At 36.5% G+C, this 5,376-nt stretch overlaps 1 non-coding gene across 1 annotated transcript; it reads right to left on the bottom strand.

Moving 5' to 3' along the window:
• Window positions 1-4,649: 4,649 nt before the first annotated feature.
• Window positions 4,650-4,785, bottom strand: LOC143411921 (small nucleolar RNA SNORA42/SNORA80 family). The gene has a single exon (XR_013092924.1). It is a non-coding gene; the product is annotated as a small nucleolar RNA SNORA42/SNORA80 family (small nucleolar RNA).
• Between the last annotated feature and the right edge of the window lie 591 nt (window positions 4,786-5,376).

The raw sequence follows: 5,376 nt of genomic DNA, 5'->3' as shown, positions 1-5,376 counted from the left end.
ATGGGTGTAGTTTCATTCTTCTACATATGTAGTTCTAGCCCAACGTCATAGGTCTTTCTTCAGCAAAAGTTTTTAGCACCTTTGTCGAGGATCAGATGAATGTATCTACATGGATTTTTCTGTGTCTTCTATTCCATTTTATCCTTTTATTCTAATTCACCTGATTTCATTGCCCATTTACTGTCTTTTATCACTTGTGACCATCCACATGTCTGCTTTTCCATGCAGGAGTAGTCTAGGGATATCAGACCTTTTAAACTCGGAAAAGTCTCTGTGCCTTTCCTAGTGAGGAAAGGTGGCAGGAATAACTGCCCTCCATTACCAGTGGGTGAATGCATCTTAGACCCTGGTAAACTTCCCTGCACCCACACAGATCCTCTCTAAGAGCTGAATTCCTAAATGTAGTATCTTGCCCACAGACAGACATTTGGAGAGCTCTGGAGAAGAAAGATGCTCAGGGCCTAGGCTATCCCTCTGGGCCTGTTCTTGTCAGGGCTCCTCCTTGTCCAGTCTGCTCACCATCCTGATGTTGGACTACACCAGCACCTCTCACTGGCTCTAATGTGCTTCTGTTGTTTTCCACCTTACATTAAGAACACAGCACACAATGTTTAGCCCAGGACCATGTGGAACATACCCACCTGATATCCTTGAATTCCCAGAATGCATCGGTGGTGAAGAGAAGAGAGACTGTTTTATTTTTTTATTTTTTAAAAATCTTCATAATAAGTAAGATGGCCAATTTCCTATTTTTTTTTTTCAAGATAATTTGAACCAGGCAATTTAGGAAGACTTTTCCTCAAAGGTAAGTGTAGAGTCAGAAAAAAGAAATCTGTCTGCCCCAGAATTATATTCAGAGCAAGTATAAGGCAGTTATAATATAAAGCAAATACTATTATGGAGAAAGATAAGTTTTCCTTTTGGTTCTCTGGCCATTCTTTTTAATTCTTATAGATGGCTTCTCCATCTTTTCTTTCTTTCTTTTTTTTTTTTTTCCTGGCAGGGAGGCATCTTTTGCTGCTAAATATCCAATTCTGGGCCTTGAGTTTGCTAAGCACATGCTTAACCACTGAGCTACATCCCAGCTCTTCCCATCTTTAAATGTCAGGGTTTGCTCTTCTCACTCCATACTTTCTCCTGAAATAGATTCCTTCACTACTTACCTTTGCCTGATTTTTGCAATCTTTTGACTTATGTGTTTCTTCATCCCCGCACAATTATCAAAATTTGAGTTCATAAAAGCAACTGTCTAGTTAAAATCTGCTGAAGATCTCAACAAGGACCAACTTGTGGGGTGTGTGACCTGTGCAACCCTTAGTTTAATGTTCTGTCATCTTCATCTTGAAATTTAAACCATGGTACTGAAAATGATACAGCCAGCCCTGGTCCTAAAGTGATATTAAACAAATATTCTTTTATCAACTTTCTTTCCAGAAGAGCTTCTCCAGTGTTTCCTGGTTAGTACAGGCAGCTTTTGATCCAGAAGCCCTTGCCAGACACCCAAGACTAATCCTTCGTGGCTCCTGCCTGTTCAACCACAGAAGATCAGTCATCAGGAAATCCGAATTTTAATTCCTAAACATCTCCAGACATCTAACATTTTCATCTTTTTCTACCACTTATATAAAATGATCCTCTTCTTTCTTGACTACCATGGTAACTTCAAGGTTCATCTTCTCACCTATGCTTCTGGTATCTTCTTCCCCACCCATCTTTCCTGCAGGGGCCATCATCAGAGGTCCTCCAGCACCAATAGGCTTACAATCTACAAGGAAGATAGAAGGAAAAAAATACCCATAAAAGGAGATTGTTTGAAATACGTGCTAAATAGAAGATTAAATAATATGCTGTAGTCCCTGAAAGAAAGACAACTCTAATTGTGATTTATGATGGAGAGCAGTCAAGTAATTTTAACATTACAATGCATTAATTTTAAAACATTTTTCAAGTATTCAGTTTATGGGCTTTTTCTCTTTAAGAAAAAAAAAATTAATTCAGATTTCCTATGGGCGATGAATTTTGCAGAGCCTGATACCAAACGTTCAATGTGTCTCCTTCCTTAACTTTGTCCTGCGATTCATTCTTGCATTGTTATAGGATTTTGCATTTCAAAATATACATAATGCCACCCTCCTTCTTAAATACTCCATAGTAGCACTCTTTACAGCAGCACGAATGGAATTTCACCAACTGATGCCAGTCTCCTTTCTGGCCTCATTTTCAGATTTCTGCCTGTGCCTCCAACAACACTCTGCATTAACCACTGCACAGGAATCAAGAATGCATTGCTCACTCTCATGGGCCCATGCTCCATGGGCTTTCCTCCACCCAGGAATGTCCTTACCTTTATTTGGCAACTCCTGTGCCTTTTAGATTCATCCTCTTACACCCTGTGTTTTCTCTGTGCCTTTCTCTTGGGCATAGCCCACCCCAGGACATAAATTACTCGTTCAATTAAATTCTATAATATGGCGTACACATCTATATTATAGTGTTTGCTGTACTGCACAGTATCCATCTTAAGATGCACCTTTTTATATTTTAACAACTCTAAAATCAAGATGTGTCTTATAATAGCAAAATTGTTATTATTTCAGATAATTTAATTTAAAGCCACATAAAATAATGGGATACCTTACAATTGATGACATCTCAGATCAGATGAATTATGGCAATTTTTTATTATAAATCTTCCTTTCCTTCTAGACCATGAATGTCTTGTGCGTTATTCATGCAATCCATGTATTAGAGAATATATATGTATATATATATTTCATAAATGAAAATCATCTAACCAAGAAGGTAATACATGCACTAAAGAATGAAAGATAGAAGAAATATTGATAGGTAATAAAATTTTGACTGGTCAAATCTGAATAAAGTCTGTGATTGTAACCATATCAGTTTTCTAGCTTTAGCTTTGTACTATACTTATTTAAGTTGTTACCTTTGGGGAAATATAATTAAGGGTACATTGGATCGCTCTACTATAGTTTGCAATTTTCTATGAGTTTAAAATTATTTTAAACCAAAATGTTTTAAGATCAAATATATGTAATAAATAAATATAAACCATGCATACTATTATATATATATATATATATATATGTACATAAAATCTAAAACTTTGTTAGCAATAAATCCACAGAAATCCATTTTATTTTATTATTTTTTATTTTTATGTTTTTGGTACCAGGGATTGAACCCAGGAGCACGTAGCCATTGAGCCACATCCCCAGCCGTTTTTCTTTTTTTTTTTTTTTTAAAGAGAGAGAGAGAGAGAGAATTTTTTTTAATATTTATTTTAATTTTCGGTGGACACAACATCTTTGTTTGTATGTGGTGCTGAGGATCAAACCCGGGCTGCACGCATGCCAGGCGAGCACGCTGCCGCTTGAGCCACATCCCCAGCCCTCCGTTTTTCTTTTTTATTTTTGAGAACAGGGTCTCACTGAGTTGCTTAGGACCTCACTAAGTTGCTGAGGCTGGCCTTGAACTTGTGATCCTCCTGTCTCAGGCTTCCAAACCACTGGGATTACAAGCATGTGCCTCCTTGCCTAGCCCAGAAATCCATTTTAAAAAGACAATAGAGTTTTGACAGATATAGAACAATATAGACACTGTAGAATGAAATCAGTGCTTAATAGCTTTTACATTTTACTTGTTACTGGTGTTCCCTTGACCCACCTTTTCTATGTAACTGCCTAACAGAATACTTAGCATCATTGTTCAAGACTACCAGTATTACTAGAAGATATTCCTTGTATCTTGATTCTATGACTTTATTGTTCCTCTCAAAAATAAAAGTATTTAACTTCACTTTTAATCAAGAAAGAAAGAAAAGATGAACAAATAAAAGAGAAAGAAAGAAAGAGGTTTTATTTTATCTCTGTAGTCAGGATGCACAGTCTGTAATAGTTAAAAACTTTCATCTCATTTAATGTCCAAGTTTCACCCACTAATTGGGCTTGCTAAAGCAGACAAAGAGGGCTGCTCCTTCTTTTGTTTCCTAATTGTATTCAGATTCTTTTGCCCTCTTTTCCCTCCAAGATTCATATAGATTTCTAGGTTGGTGGAAGAGGCAGAGCAGGTAACAGGCATGATCCTTACTTGGCTGGCAACATGTCAAATGGGCAGTAGCTTCCCCAGAGATTGCAGAGTTTTTAGAGCCAACACCTGCTGGACCTTGCAAATGGGTAAAATAATTCTCTTCCTCCTGGGTCCTTCGTAAGAGCTCCCTGTTTGCTCTCCTCGCAAGGCCAAGGACTTCTTCTGTATTACAAATGCAGTTTTCCTTCAGTACAACCAGTTTCTTCCTCTGTTCTGCTATATTAGGCTGATATCATAACCTCTTGCCTTTGAGTCCTCAGCTGGACCAAAGAGGCTGGTGGTGAAGGCTTATAAAATTGGTGGCCTGCACCTCTTTTCAAGTTCTGAACTGTCCAACTGTATCTGCCATTTGGGGCATGAGGGCCTTGGACAAAGTAGAAACACAAACATTCCTCTTTTTACAGACACTTCATTGATTTATTCTATTAAATTTAGGATATCGAGATTTGTTTTCTAACAACAATATTTTTCCCCAGACAAGAGATTATCAAAATAATACAGTCACTTTAAAATATGATTTTTTTTTCCTTTTTATCTTCCACTGTACAATCCTCTTCAGTACCAGAAGTCTGCAGGCACAGAAGCCAGGCAATGGTTTAGGGACACAGTTTATTCTGGCATGGGACACTATGAGAGACCCAAGAGGATGGGCCTGCCATAAATCCAAACTCTTACATAAATATCAAAATTTTCAAATCTGGTTTCAAATCATGTCATGCATTAGAAATAATCATTTCATATGTGCTCCAGAATATTTATTTTTTTCAAAGAAAGCATGGATGAAATTTTTAACTGAAAATTAAATAAATTTTATCAAATAGTATAGATGACAAATACATATATGGTAAAACAAGCTATTTCCATACTTTATTTGGTATTCCACTTTAAGCATTGCTACTTAAAGAGAACACATACACCCTCAGCAATGATATGTGATCAATATTCTTAAATTTGAGATATAAGCACTCAACATGTTTTAAAACATGCAAAATAAAGTCTTTATATTTGCAAATGAGTTCTGCAAAGGAAGCAGGTGCTGTGTATGAACATATATAGCATATACCTGGCTCTTAGGGTATACTGAATTTTTAAGATGGCTTTCTGAAATGGCTTTGTGTAATTTTAATGATCTTGTTAATACAACATTTTTTTAAAAAAAGACAACAACAAATTTCAACAAAATATCCAATCTTTAAACTTTAAGTCAAAGGCTATACACATGGAAGACTGAAAAATAACCAGCTTTAAAATCCTGTCCTTTCAACA

The sequence above is a fragment of the Callospermophilus lateralis genome, chromosome 12 (assembly GCF_048772815.1).
Source record: "Callospermophilus lateralis isolate mCalLat2 chromosome 12, mCalLat2.hap1, whole genome shotgun sequence".
Taxonomy (NCBI): Eukaryota; Metazoa; Chordata; class Mammalia; order Rodentia; family Sciuridae; genus Callospermophilus; species Callospermophilus lateralis.
Note: the sequence above shows the minus strand (reverse complement) of the source record. Positions and strands in the feature narration are given on the sequence as shown.